Source organism: Cupressus sempervirens, chromosome 1, assembly GCF_028749045.1.
Source record: "Cupressus sempervirens isolate cs-2001-9-10 chromosome 1, ASM2874904v1, whole genome shotgun sequence".
NCBI lineage: Eukaryota > Viridiplantae > Streptophyta > Pinopsida > Cupressales > Cupressaceae > Cupressus > Cupressus sempervirens.
In genome coordinates, this window is record NC_143118.1 from 484,049,406 (window position 1) to 484,065,928 (window position 16,523).

Consider the following 16,523-nt stretch of genomic DNA (forward strand, 5'->3'; position numbering starts at 1 on the left):
CAAACCTTCTCACAGAAGGTGCTTTACTTGAACCTACCTAACACTTGTTATAGGTGCCAGTCTGCAGAACACAAGATCAGGGATTGCCCTTTGGCTATGCCTAGGGTCAAACCCCAGCCTAAAGCGATGCCTGTCAAATAGTTCAAAGGAAAAAAAGAAGAATGGGTTACTGTTGGGTGCAAGGGCAAGCCTGCCTTGAATCCTTTGGCCCCTAAGCCATCCTATGCGGCAGTTACCATGATTCCTCCTATTTTCACCAAAGTGTCTGTGCTTGCTAGCATGGAGATGCCAGCAGCTTCCATTACACTTGTTCTGGTTTCACAGGTTTCAAACCCTATCGGTTCGCAAGGGATTAAGGTGATCGCTAGGGCCTTGTCCTTGGCTGGGGCTCATTCTCCTCTTGCAGTCTCTTCCATAGTACCACCAGAAACAAGGCATTCTCACAGTCCTCTGGATGTGCAGAGATATAAGAGGTAAAATGGCAGGCTGTAAGTTCAGAGGATTTCCCATCTGACTTCCACCCGATTTCTACCTTTTGCAGAATAGTTACTCCTCTCTAGAGAACGAGGATGGTATGGAAGAGTTCTCATGAAATTCCTCTCTTGGAATGTTTGAGGTCTTACAGACCTCCCCAGAAAGTACTATGTCTGGGATACCCATCATAGACTTGGGAATTTAGATTTTCTTTTCCTGCAAGAAGTTAAGATTTTTGGTTTCATGCTTTTTGCTGCATGCTGTGTCATTTGGCAGGATAGCGTCATATTTTCTTCTCAGCATGAAGCTAGCCAAGGTGGTGTAGTTACTCTCCTATCACCTCACCTTCATTTTGCTATTATCTCGCATGGTTCTGACCCCACTCACCATATTATTTGGCTTTTACTTTCCATTAACAATCATTCTTTTGGAGTCATTAATGTTTATGCTTCCAATGATGCTGTGGAAAGGGCACAAATGTGGGTTTGGCTTGTTGACAACTTGCCGCCAGCTACTTGGGTCCTATGTGGGGACTTCAATATGGTTGAAGTGGCCTCTGACAAAGATGGCATTCTGCCTTTTCATTGGATAGCTAGGGAAAGAGAAGCCTGGTTTTACATGCGTCATAAATTGGGCCTTTTTGATCCCAATACTAGCCACCATCATGAGAGTGGGGCCTGGCGCACTTGGTCCAATTTTTGAGCCAGTCCTGACCACATATTGAAACATCTTGATCATGCTATGATCTTGGCGCAATATTTTTTTTCCTTTTCTAAAGATCGTGATCTACCTGTCATTCCCCTGACAGATGTGACGTCGTCAGACCACTATCCCATTTATTTTGGCATTTTTTGGCAAACAACTATCCCCAAAGTGGCTAAGTCCCAATTCTTCCTCAACACATCTGTGTTGTTACATGCTTCCACCATCTCCCACATACAACGTGTCTGGAATTTAGAACCACGTTCACATTCCCATCGAGGTTGGATTCAATGGTGGAATGATGCCATTACTAGAACGACTCAATTTTTGCGCATCTACGGGTGTCAGCTGGCAATTTTTAGAAAATGGTCTTATGAAGCGAACACCCTTGCCCTCAAAAAAGCATTTTAAGCTCTCACCTTCAACCCCTTTGATGTGGATCTTCAAATTCAGCTTGCCAAACTTCACCATGAAAAGAAAATTGCTGATAACTATGCTACCCAAGGAGCTCAAATAAAAGCCCGTCTCCACTAGTTGGAGGTTGGCGACAAAGCCTCAAAGGAGTTCTTCCAGGATCTCTAAGCCCATCATACCAATGTTGGGATTAAAAAGATAAAATAGGGAACTGATGTTCTTTCTAGTCTACCTGACATCAGGCAAGCTTTTTTTCTTCACTATGAGAATGTCTTTGCTTCGCAGGGCCATTCGGTTGCTCAGGAGGAGGCTCTCAGAAAGTGTATTACTGTTACTCCAAACCACCTCACAGTTGAGCAATGCACTTTCTGTGAGCAACTTCTTTCCCTTCGAGACCTTAAAGAGGCAATTTACTCCATGGAAGATGAAAAATCCCCTAGGTGTGATGGATTTCCCTATGAATTTTACAAACATCTTTGGGAGCAAATTGGTCCTGATCTGCACAAAGTCTATCTTGAAGCATACCATTCTAAAAGCTTAGGAGTGATCATAAATAAAGGCAATATTAAATTCATACCTAAAGCTAGTGATCTTGAGGACATCTGCAACTGGAGGCCCGTCACCCTCCTGAATGTGTCTTATAAGATCATTGCTAAGGCACTCTCTCTCAAAATTTGCCATATGCTTCCTCTAATTGTGCGGCCTGAACAAACTGGCTTCATCAAATCTAGGTATATTCTTGACAACATCATTACTGTCTGGGAAGGTATGGAATGGGCTCATAAGTCCAAGTAGTAGGCTATCTTTTTAAAGATAGATTTTGCTAAAGCCTATGATCGCATTGAATGGCCTTTCATTTTGGCTATGCTTCAGGCTCTAGGTTTTGGTCCCAATTTTCTTCAGTCTGTGGAGATGCTCTTTGGTGATGCTAATTCTTGCATCACCATCAATAATTCTCAATCTAAAGACAAGGTTGTCCACTAGCTCCAGCGCTTTATGTCCTTGTTGTTGAAGGCTTTGGTTATTTACTTGCTCACTCTGTGTCTTCAGGATTGGTCTGTGGCATTTCCTTGCCTGATTCTTCCTCCCAATTAGTCAATGGGCATTTTACTAATGATTCTTTTCTTACTCTTCTTGAAGATGAAGAAAACATCAAAAATGCTTTAATTTGTCTGGATACTTTTTGTCAAGCCTCTGGCTCTGCCATTCAATGGCATAAAATGCTTTGCTACCGACAGTCTTTTTTGCCAGCTCCACCTTGGTTCAGAAAATTCAAATGGAAATGGGTTACTCATGGAGAAATCTTCCACTTTCTTGGCATTCCCTTTTCTTTTCAGGCTTTCCCTATGGAACTTTGGAATGTTGTGTTTACAAAGATTAACAAAAAGCTTGATTATTGGATCACTAAGCCGCTTTCTCTTCCTAGTAAATTCCAGATTTGTTCTAAGATTTTGCCTACCACCCATGTGTATTATTCTTCTTATTGGACTCCCTCCAAAGCTTCCTATCTCAAATTAGAACATTTTCTCAGAGATTTTCTTTGGGCCTCTGGTTTTGACCATCATGGTTTTCACAGAGTTGCTTGGGATTTATGTTGTCTCCCAAGGGAATCTAGGGGTCTCAGCTTGCTTTCCACTCGGAAGTAGGGCCTTGCCCTCTATGCTAAATGGATTATCAGAGCTATTTCTAGAGATGAAGCCTAGAAAATTCTTGTTAGGCATTGCATCTCTTCAGGCTTCCCTGCTAACAGACCGGCGTGGAAGGGGATTGGTTTTTAGACCCTTCTCTCTATGCGTGAACCAGTGGTCATACAGGGTTCTTTTGTTATTAAGAGCATCTGGAAAGCCTGGGAAGCTGTTAAACCTTGGCTTCGTTGGGCTGGTGATGAGTTTCGCAATGGGCTATCCTTAGATCAATAGAACATTTGGTGGTCTCCCCTATTTGCCTTCCAGGGTACTCCTCTTGCCAAGACTCAAGGTGCCAGTGCTCTGCGTTTCTTTAAATGCGGCATCCACACTACCAAAGAAATTTTTTCAAAAGTCACCATGAATTTCAGGTCATGGGAGGATATGCAAGTTCAATACCACCTTGTTCGTGCTGATCGCTAGACTTATGACCTTCTATTGTCTTCCATCCCTGTGCACTTACTTCATAAAGTGGGGATTCAGTCTGTTCGTCCTTGGTGGTATGATTGGAAGTGGTTTCCTGCCACTCCATTTACCAATTATAAGCCCAATATGGGATATAGATGGCTTTTGCCCCACCTTCGATGGTGGACACGCTTAATCAACGATGGCATTTGCACTCTTCACTTTCTCAATGGAGAAAATGGTTCAACACCATTTGGAATGCCATTACAGAACCTAAGATTGCACACTTTGCTTGGTGCCTTGCCTTCCAAGGTCTTCCCCTGAGGCCTCAGCTCAAGAACATTGGGGTTCCTGATCCTAGATGCCCCTTCTGTGGCCAACCTGAGTCCTTTTTGCATATTTTTTGGTTTTGCAAGCGTGCTCAGAATTATTGGCACTGGATTCATGATTTTTTCAAGCCTTTTACGCCCGAACCTTTTTCATGGCACATGATCCTGCTAGCTGATTCCCCCAGATTTCCTCAGAAGTTCTCCTAGATTTGGCATACTTTCAAGATGGAAAATTTTTTTTCTCTATGGAAAGATAGGAATGCAGTTTTATTCACTCACATTTTTTTGGATGTTAACATTGCAATGTACACTAAGGCATGCATTTTTAAAAATGTCATTATGTAGATACAGGTGCAAGCTAATAAAGTTGACCTGGAGGTTGCACACCTACAGGAATTGTTAAATCATTGGGCCAATGCTCCTTGCACCATTGCCAAAGTGCCTCTGAATTCCTCGACCGATGCCTCCTCGTCTCGCGGTCACCATTCCTGACGCTAGTCCTCTGGCTGCCATTCACACATGCCACACTCCCAGGGTCACCGCCACTACTCTCCTAGTGGTGGTCATGGCGGTTGGAGGTGCCACTCTACTTCCCCACCACATGGTGGTTCTGGCTAGTCCCTGGCTCCCCTCGCTGGGCGAGCTTTTGGCCGGTCTCTAGCTCCTCCCCCTGGATGGGTGCACTCTGGCAAGTTTCCTCAGCTAGCCTTGGCAATTTCTCCTCCATGGCCAGACAAGAAGGATGCAGAGACTATGACTACCCCAGACCCTACTGATGCTGCTGACGACTGGACTGTTCCCAGTCTGCCTCACAATCCCACTGATGCATGGGGATTTCTTGATAAAGATGATCCTCCTCCCTCTGCTGGTACTGCCTTGGCAGCTTAAAAATATTTTTTTTTGATGAATAGTTTATAGTTTCTAGTTGAGGCCATGTTGTTTATTCTGGCTTCGACCGTTTGAACTCATTCGTGAGGTGATCCTATATCCCCCGGCCCCTTTTTTGTGAATTGTAATCTTAGTAAATTTTATTAATTGAAAAGGACTATTCATCAAAAAAAAAAATACAAGTCAATTAAATAATTTAATTAAACCTAAATCATCAAACTTTAATATTACAACCTAATTTGTTATTAAAAGAAACGATCTATTAATACAAATCATTTTAAATATAATAATCATTTATTATTATCAACATATATACATATATATTTATATACATACATATATACATACATACATACATAAATACATATATATTATAATAATAATATTTTATATAAACAAAATATTAAAAAAATTGAATTAACAAAGCATATCATGATAATTGCACAATATAAACAAAGGCGAGTTATTTAATAACCGTCCGTCACAATGTGTGTGACTTGCGGATCGCAGGTACACTGTAGACAGTAGGTACTCTGCGATACTGCAGTCTACATTACCTTGCCATCAAGGGGGTGGGGAAATAAGTCCCTCTTGCCCCTCTTTAAATTTCTAATTTTTTTTTTTATAACATTTTTAATAAACGTTCGATCATGTGCAAAATTCATTTTTTTATAAAATATTTTTTTCATAAACAATTCAGAATTATCTATAATGAATTTCCACTGCAATTTATCAGTGATTATATATATATATATATATTAGTATGTGTGTGTGTGTGTGTGTGTGTGTGTGTGTGTGTATATATATATATATAATTAAATTTAGATTATCAATAAGTATAACAACATATATGTATATATATATATATATATATATATATATAGATATATATATACATATATGTATGCAGATTTGCTTAATTTTAAAAAGAGAACAAATACATTATAAAAAGGGCTTCGAAATCTAAGAATTTTTCCCTATAACACAATTGTTCTCTAAATTTACCCATTAATCCTCTAATAGATTTGACTATAAATTTTAATCCCTCATTCCATAATTTCATTGGATCTACACATGAGGGGTTTTCTCATTTACAAAATTTAAATATCCATGACAAGAATAAAACAATTGGAATATTCACACATAGAATCCTTAGAAAGTATTCAGAAGACACGAAGAAGATAGGAAGTGTGAGATGCGAAAATAACATAAGCAAAATCACAAGAGTCTACCCAAATTCTGATGCTAATTCGCTTCTCCTCAGACACTGCAGAGCAAGCTCCTTCCTTCTCCCACATTTCCAAGTCCTCCAATGCTCAAAAAATGCTCTCCCTGAACCTCTAGGAGTGCCCGAATATAAAGGACTCTCAGGAAGCACCTAGAATGTCTCTAAAAACAACTAGAAGGTGTAGAAAACTAAGCATGAGATTTTTCCAACCTTCTAGATGAGTCATAAGGTTGTAGACACCATGTGCTTAATTGGTGCACTAACCCCTATGTTGTTGTCATATGAGAAATAAAAAGGTGTGTTTACTCCTAGGCAAGCTTATAACTCCTATTTAATTTTTGTATAAATTTTATTATTATTATTTATTTATTACTTTATTATTATTTTATAATTATTAATGATTTTAATTTCTAATTTTCTTTTATTTAATTCTTTTTTCTCAGTTAATTCTCATTTAATTAATTATAGTCAAAATATCAAAGATCATGATATTATATTAATTTTCTCCAAATAATTAATTTATTAATTAAATCTATTTATTAAGACTTAATTAATAGAAAATTCACCATAGACCTCCAAGATAAAATATAAAAACCCATCATAGAACAATTCATACAAAATTAGTCTAAAGGGTTAAAAATCACGAATTATGTCATCCGAAATATTCGATGGGTAAAATATCTAGATACTTGTCCTATCTTTCTAGGAAAATGGTTTTAAGGGTTTGGGATTTGGACTTGAGAATTTATCTCCCTTCTCTTATCATTGAGATAGTGTAATAGGGTACACTCATCCTGGCAATTTAGGAAAGTTGATACCCAGTACCTACAACCTGCATAAAAACCATGCATGTATATACAATATATATAATGCTAAGCTAAAATAGGCAATGGCAGGAAGTGGTGCATCATGTAGATCCTGACTAGTAGGTGACTACGACTCCCTTCCTTAACCACATCAAAAATATCATACAATAAGAGCAAACACGCACAACATGCACATGCAAGCATGGGGTAAGTATCCATAATAAAACACATGAGATAATAAACCATCTAACTAATCATCATCAATAATTGAAAGCAATGTAATGATCATCATGCATACATGAAATGTAAAGTCTAAATGATCTCATCATATATCAATTGAATCCATAACATAATGTTTGATAGTCTCAAAACAATACCACTAATCCATCAACATAAAACTAGTCTAACATAGTCTGATAATAATAGCAACAATGTGTCCAGAAAGATTTAAATGAAGACAGGCACTACATCCACCCCCCCTTGGGTTAGGCTTACTCCTAGAAGCCTACAAACAAGTAGGGATATAACTCCTGTGATCTAGTTGCATCCTCCCATGTAGTTGAAGAATCATCAGTAGGGTCCTATTGGACCCTTACCTACTCGATGGTTCGACCTCTGAGGGTCAACTCCCATTGCTCCAGAATATGAACCAGCTCCAAAGCCAGCTGCCCATCCTCTACCTGCAATGCATTCCAATCAAGAACATGTACAACATCAAGGAAACATGGAAAACATCATGAATGCAAGCTAGGATGGGTGGTAGAGCAAGGTGGTAAGAAACCATGCCAATCCTCTCTAGAATCTCAAATGGTCCCACAAAATGAGGTGCTAGCTTAGAACCCTTTTCAAATCAAATCTGACTCTTTCACAGATGCACTCTCAAGAAAACCTTATCTCCCACAACAAACTGCTTATCTATCCTATGTGCATCAACATACTTTTTCTGCCTATCTTGTGCCATAGTGAAGTGCTCACGAATATGCACTACCTGTTGATCCATATCATGAAGCATTTCAAGACCCAACAGGATGCGATCCGCAAGACTATCCCAACTCAAGGGTGCACGACAAGGATGTGCATATAATTCCTGAAATGGTTCCATACCAATAGAACTATGATACCCGTTGTTGTAAGAAAAATCCACTAAGTAGAGATAGTCCTCTCAATGTGTCTACCTATCCATCACATACATCCGTAACATATCTTCCAAAACTTGATTCACCCTCTCTATCTAACCATCTATCTCTAGATGATATGCCAAACTAAAATTTAATTGCACTCCAAGCTCATGTTGCAGCGATGTCTAGAATGTGGATATGAATACAGGATCCCTGTGAGAAATGATCTTTCTAGGAATGCCATGTAATCTAAAAATTTCATGCATGAAGACATTAGCTATAGAAGCTATTATGTAGGAAGACCTGATTGGTAAAAAATGTTCTACCTTAGTCAACCGATCAACGGTGACCATGATAGCATCATGATGACAAATAGTCACAAGTAATCCTACTATGAAATCCATGGATATGATATCCCACTTCCAAGAAGGAATGAGATTTGGCTAAAAAAGTCCAGCCAGGTGCTGGTGTTCTGCCCTGACTCTTTGACACTCAATACATGTAGCCACATAATCAGCAATGTCTTGTTTCATCCCAGGCCAAAAGAACAAACATCTCAAATCAGCATGCATCTTCTTGACACTTGGATGTGCTGAGTAAGGTGTACGATGGGCTTTTGCTAGGATCAAGGTGTGAAGCTCATCCAGTAAAGGCACATAAATCCTCCCCAAATGTCTCAAAATACCATCTAACTCTCAAACATAGCTTGCAAACTTACCTTCCGAAGGTCTTCCTAAATCTATCTCTCTGCAAACTTCCTGATACCAAAAATTTGTAGGAAGTGTCTAAAGAATCTGACTCCTCAAATCCACACTAAGAGTCATAGATGATACCACATGTCTCCTGTGACTCAAAGCATCTGCCACCACATTCTCCTTTCTTTGAATGTACTTTACCTCAAAATCATACTCACATAGAAATTCCATCCATTGCCTCTAGCGAGCATTCAAATTAGGCTAAGTGAAAATGTACTAAAGACTGCGATGATCACTATGTAGCTCAAATTTGTGCCCCAACAAGAAATGTCTCCACCTTGTCAAAGCATGAATTACTATTGCTAACTCAAAATCATGAATAGGATAATTTAGCTCATGATCCTTGAGCTTGTGTGATTCATATGCAATCACCCATCCATTCTGCATCAAATCTGCTCCAATCCCTTCAAGAGAAGCATCTATACACACCATGAAATCACCTTCTAGATTAGGTACGGCTAAAATTAGTGCACTAGTCAAAAGCTCCTTGAGCTTCTGAAATGCTTCCTCACATTTCTTCATCTACAAAAATTTCTTTCCTTTCCTTTGAAGAGAAGTGATAGGATGTGCTATCCTAGAGAAGTTTTGGACAAATCTGCAATAATAACTAGCTAGACCCATGAAACTACGAATCTCTGACACATTAGTTGGTGTAGGCCAATCTATTATTGCATGAATCTTTGTAGGGTCTACTAAAATACCATCACCTAAAATGACATGCTCTAAATACTGAATCTCGGATTTGAAGAATTGGCACTTAGCTACATTGCCATAAAGCTGATTGTCTCTTAAACACTGTAAAACTAATCGCAAGTGTTCCCCATGCTCCTTCTGAGACTTAGAATATATCAATATATCACCAAGAAACACAAGTATAAACCTATGAGGATAAGATTGAAACACTCCATTCATCAAAGTCATGAAAATTGATGGAGCATTAGTCAACCCAAAAGGTACCGCTGTGAACTCATAATGCCCATAGTGAGTTTGAAAAATGGTCTTGTGAACATTAGCCTCCTTAATGCAAAGTTGATGGTATCCTGACTTAAGGTCAATCTTGGAGAATATTGTAGCTCCCTTGATCTAATCAAATAAGTCATCAATCCTAGGTAGAGGATACCTATTCTTAACAGTCACCTTATTCAACTATCTATAATCAATACAAAGGCACAAAAGAACTATTTTTCTTCTTCACAAAGAACACTGGAGCTCCCCATGGTGATACACTAGGTTGAATGCTCCCTTTGGCTAGAAGTTCCTCTAGTTGAAGACATAACTCATCCAATTCTTGTGTAGTCATATGATAAGGAGCTTTAGAGATAGGCTTTTCTCCAGGAATTAGATCAATACTAAAATTGATGTCCCTCTTTGGAGGCATGCCTGGAATCTCACTTGGAAAAACATCTGCATACTCCTGTAAAATAGGGTGATCTAAAGTATTCTTCATAGGATCTTCCTCATCAGTTCATTTACCATAATAGAAAATTTATGACATCCCTTATGGAAAATTTGCTTCAATTGCATAGCAGAAATCATCCGCAGAGATATAGGCCTTAGTATCCCAACTATCTTCACATCATTCCCTTGGTCATCTTGGCACATAATAATATTCTTCTTGCAATCTATACTGGCTCTATGAGATCCAAGCTATTCCATCCCCAAAACCACATCGTAGGAACCAAGGGGTATAACTCAAAGGTCAACTGCAGTATCAAATCCTCCTAAACTAAGCCCACACTTATGAACTATAGAATCTGTGGAGACCTTAATACTTGAGGCTAGTTCCACTTGCCAACCATGATCTTGCTTCACCACATCCAGCTTGCACTTAGAAACTATAGATGGTGAAATAAATGAATCTGTAGCTCCTAAATCAAACAATATCAAAAGAGATATACCTTGAATAGCACCCATGGTCTCAACCACTATTCCCTGATGATCTGCCTGACGATGGTCTACTGCTGCAAACACTCTATGAGCTCTACCTGCATCTCCAACTGTAGGCTCTGAAGCTGTAGGCCTAGGTCCTAAAAATTGAGGTGCCCATTGTGGACATTGAGCTATATAATGTCCAATCTGACCACATGAAAAACATTCTATATTTTTGCTAAATCCTTTACCCATAGGTGGTGCATTTGATTACTGACGGCTATTCCTGCTAACAAAAGACTGACTACTCTGAGTTGGCTGACTGGGTTGATTTTGTTTATTGCATTGAGTATTATGGTTGTTCTTGGAGTTAGAACCTTTGCCACCACCTTGAGCTTGAGAATTCAATCCCTTCTGTTGTTGTGTCTGCTGAGACTGCTGCTGATACTATTTCCCCCTAGAAAAAGAAAGCTTCCTGTTACCACCTAAATTATAGTTGCCTTTAGATCCTAATGCTGCTGGCACTCCTACAAAACCTCCTTGACCAAGGTTGACACTTTTCTCAACAAGGATTGCTCAATGTACTGCATCCTTGAGGGTTTTTGGCTTAAAAACCTTGACACCCCCAATTATATAGTTATTCAAACCCCTAATAAAGTGCTAAGTCAACTGAGCTAAATTTTCACTAAATCCTGAAAAGGACATGAGCTCATAAAATTTGTGCTCATACTTGATCGCTATCATAGTATACTACTTGAGGTTATGAAACTCATCTGCACTTTGTTGCTTCCATTCCTCTGGTAGGAATCATTCATGAAAACTTTCTAAGAATAGTTCCCAAGTGACACTGCTCATATCAATACCCAGCTTCTTCTCCTCAATTGTCCACCAAGTGGCCCAAAATTCTCCAAATTGGTAATCACAAATCTTGCCTTAACATTGTTGTCAAAATCCTGCATGGTAAAAATCCTGTCGAGGGAAATAAGCCACTATTTGGCCACATAACCAGAACCTTGCCCATTGAAAGGCTTGATCTTGGATCTCAAAAGACCCTTCATCTGAGTGGACATAATGGACATCTGACGATCCTTCTGAGGACTCCTAAACCTAGGTCTATGCTCTTGTTCATTCTGATGTGCTTTGGGTTGATCTTGAATAGGAGGTAGATGGTCAAGAATATTCTACATCATCTATCTCAAATCAACCTCTTCAGACTTAGCTTGGTCCTCTTTACGGCTCTCTTCCCACTGCTTACTAGAGTGCTCTCCTCTACTCTCTTCATGAGAAAATCCCCCATGGGTAGACTCATGGATACTGATAGCTCTACCATAACCACAACCTCTACCACGGCCTCCAATAGAAGACGTAGTCCCAGATACCATCCTACAACAGTACAAAGTACTATTACAATCAAAAGACACGTGTTTGCAATAGACTAAGTTCAATTTTAGGTTTAAGTAAGATTTCAATTTTGAAAACTAAGTGTTGAAGTATGAAAAATATATAGGTAGCAGTTCAAGTTTAGTTCACCTAGTTTCAAGTTTAAGAGATACACTTAATAGTTTAAAGTTTTAGTTGTTTCAAAATACCCAGAGCTCCCAATGTAGAAACTTGGGCTCTGATACCAAATGTAATGCCCCACCTAGGGATCCAAAGAATTAACCTAAAATTTCACTAAGTTTGGTAGCATTTTTTTTTTTACATGAAAGTAAATACCACATATAACTTATACACAATAACAGAAGCAATAGCAATGTCCATCTAAAAGTAAACATAATAGGTTACATTCTTTAAGGATCCCTTAACGTTGAATTACATCTAAATCAACTAATATTATTGAATCCATCTAATACAACAACCACATGAAATAATAATGATAAGTCCAATATTTATACATTACATTTCTAAATCCTCAATCATCCACTGTACATGTCACAAGGTATGAAAAGCTTAAAGGAATATACATATGTGGAATAAGGTACATCATCCTATTCTAATCCATGATACATCAAAGTAAAGATAACCATATGATACACATGATACATCATCATAGAAGATATATACATCCATCATAAAGATCAAACATAATAAACTAAGTGCACGGTTCAACCATTTTGGAGTCTTTGATCATTATGGTTTGAGATATATTTTGGTTATTGAGAACCAATGGATACTTTTGATTATCAGTGATGCTTCAGTTGCCAATAGAGAGCTGTTGTGGTCATGATTTTCTATGGATGCTTTTCAGTTGTTCATGGAGATTTGATTGTATTTGATGTTCTTATTATGGATTATCTTTTGGAGCATTCTTGGTTGGTATTTGTCTTCATTATGTTCTTGGATCATTATGATAGATAATATACCTTATGATGGATGTATTTACTGGTATGTTTCTTATATTGATGATTTGCATATGTTAGATGATGTTACCTTATACTTTGCTTTACATGATTAGATTTCATATGTACATGTTGTATCATGTTAGATTACTTTATGCATGTGATGTAGTATGATTTAGGTGTGACATTCCTACCTATTCTTGCTAGCAAAAGACTGACTATTCTAAGCTAGCTGACTGGGTTGATTTTGTTTATTGTGTTGAGTATTGTGATTGTTCTTGGAGTTAGAACCTCTGCCACCACCTTGAGCCTGAGAATTTGATCCCTTCTACTACTGAGACTGCTGATGATACTGCTTCCCCTTAGAAAGAGAAGGCTTCCTGTAACCACCTAAATTCTAGTTGCCTTTAGATCTTGATGCTGCTAGCACTCCTACAAAACCTCCTTGACCAAGATTGACACTTTAAATAACTTGCCTTTGTTTATATTGTGCAGTTATCATGATATGCTTTGTTAATTCAATTATTTTAATAATTTGTTTATATAAAATATTATTATTGTTGTATATATGTATTTATGTATGTATATATATATAAATATATATAAATATGTATATAAATATATATGTAAATATGTTGATAATAATAAATAATTATTATATTTTAAAATGATTTGTATTAATAGATCATTTACATCATCTAACATTGCTAATCATCAATGAAAGGATACATATCCATCATCATGAAGGACGCATCAGCCACGATGTCTCAAACAGATTTCAAATGATAAGAGTGGAAAAACACTACCACCTGACCACGTGGAACCTAAGTGGTTCACTCCCACTGTGCTGAGGAGATAATCTCAAGTCCCAAATAGGTTATCAAAATCACATAACATAAATACTCTCTAAGTCTAGGAATCCTAAAAGTATACTAACTCAAGGTTCCAATCGCAAAACTGACAACTAATTCTCAAAGACACACAAAGACATGTAGGAAACCTACTATGCAAGCAGGAAAGTGTCATCACATATATCATGTAGAAGTTACCCTGGCAGTTAGCTATACTCCACGGGTCCTTAGTGATCCTCATCCAGCCACTAGTATCCTCTCATACTGACAAGGCATACTATGGAATGCAAGGTCACAACCAAGCATTCTCTCTACTCCCATCCTAGTCTGTACAAGCACTTGAGGCATGGGTGAGAACAAAAAAATTATCTTTTTAGGTTCATTTAGTTAGTATTAGGTGTGAATGTTTTCACTTATTAAAACAACTTACAGTGAGTTACCCTGGCAGCCTCTTAGGGCCCCGACCCCCATTGCAAGCCACTTCCTGACACTACAAGCAGATTACCTACCCTAAGCTCATGGAATCATAAATCACCCCAGTCCTATAAAAGTGACGAGAAAGAAAAAAAAACAAAAGATAATCCATAATAAGAACATCAAATAGCATCAAATCTCCATGAGCAACTAAAAAGCATCCATAGAAAATCATGACCACAATAGCTCTCTATTGGAACCTGAAGCATCACTGATAATCAAAAGTATCCATTGGTTCTCAATAAGAAAAATATATCTCAAATCATACTGATCGAAGACTCCAAAATGGTTGAGTCAAAACATGTCACAACATGACATCATAAATCAATGTTTCAATCCCATCATGGTGACTTGAAAATATCCCAAGGATAACTGATCGATGACTCAAAAATGGTTAAGTCAAGTGTCCCATACATAAGAATCTCAACTATAACAATCAGTAATTACAAACATTACATAGAGCATTCCATCACATAACCATGGTTGGGTTTATAAAGATCAAAATTAAGACATCATCATGACATCACAATCATAACCCCCGAGCCTCTGGTAGATGTCCTATAACTGGTCAACACTAGTCAACCCAAAACCCAAAACAAATAGCATAGAAAAAACACAATGCAAACACATTTTTTTGTTTATTTTAAAATTACATAGCTAAATAGAGTGTGGAGGTCTCAGTTTTCAGTTTCAAGTTTAGATATGGAATGGAGGAACATTTTGTACATTTTTCCTAACCCATGTATATGTATGATAGATAAAGGTTTCTCCCTAAAACCCTTAGAATCAATTTTCCAATTATTCTAATGATATATTATTTATACAAACATTAGTTGAAAAAGAGCCCCATCAAATTTAAATAGTGATTGAAAATTTACCAATTCTTTTCATTAACTTCTCTTCTTCATAATACAAGTCAATTAAATAATTTAATTAAACCTAAATTATTAAACTTTAATATTACAACCTAATTTGTTATTAAAAGAAATGATCTATTAATACAAATCATTTTTAAATGTAATAATTATTTATTATTATCAACATATATACATATATATTTGTATACATATATACATACATATATATATATATATACATATATATACATATATATACACATACATAAATACATATATATTATAATAATAATATTTTATATAAACGAAACATTAAAAAAATTGAATTAACAAAGAATATCATGATAATTGCACAATATAAACAAAGACGAGTTATTTAATAACCACCGGTCATGCTACCAAACTTAGTGAAATTTTAGGTTAATTCTTTGGATCCCTAGGTGGGGCATTACATTTAAATCAACTAACATTATTGAATTCATCTAATACAAAAACTACATGAAATAATAATGATAAGTCCAATATTTATACATTAGATTTCTAAATGCTCAATCATCCACTGTACATGTCATAGGGTATGAAAAGTTTAAAGGAATATACATATGTGGAATAAGGTACATCATCGTATTCTAATCCATGATACATCAAAGTAAAGATAACCATATGTTACACATGATACATCATCATAGAAGATATATACATCCATCATAATGATCAAACATAATAAACTAAGTGCACAGTTCCTCCCAACCGTAAATAGCATCATTAAACCATCATGGATCCTAGCCATCCCTCCGTGCATAACATTCCAAATCATTGAGGAGATCGTCGGTATTAGCATAGTAAGAATGTCACACCTATACATACTACATCATATGCATAAAGTAATCTAACATGCAAATGTAAGAATAAGATAACATCATCTAACATATGCTAATCATCAATGAAAGGATACATATCCACCATCATGAAGGACGCATCAGCCACAATGTCTCAAATGGATCTCAAATGATAAGAGTGGAAAAACACTACCACCCAACCGCATGGAACCTAAGTGGTCCACTCTGACCTTATTGAGGACATAATCTCAAGTTCCAAATAGGTTATCAAAATCACATGACATAAATACTCTTTAAGTCTAGGAATCCTAAAGTTATACTAACTCAAGGTTCCAATCACAAAACCAACAACTAATCTCCAAAGGCACACAAAGACATATATGAAAGCTACTATGCAAGTGAGAAAGTGTCATCACATATATCATGTAGAAGTTACCCTAGCAGTTAGCTATACTCCATAGGTCGCTACTGATCTTCATGCGGCCACTAG

The 16,523-nt window shown here is 37.2% G+C and overlaps 1 pseudogene; it reads left to right on the plus strand.

The window, feature by feature from the left end:
- Window positions 1-237: 237 nt before the first annotated feature.
- Window positions 238-16,523, plus strand: part of LOC149578371 (receptor-like protein 4) — a 116,755-nt pseudogene continuing 100,469 nt past the window's right edge.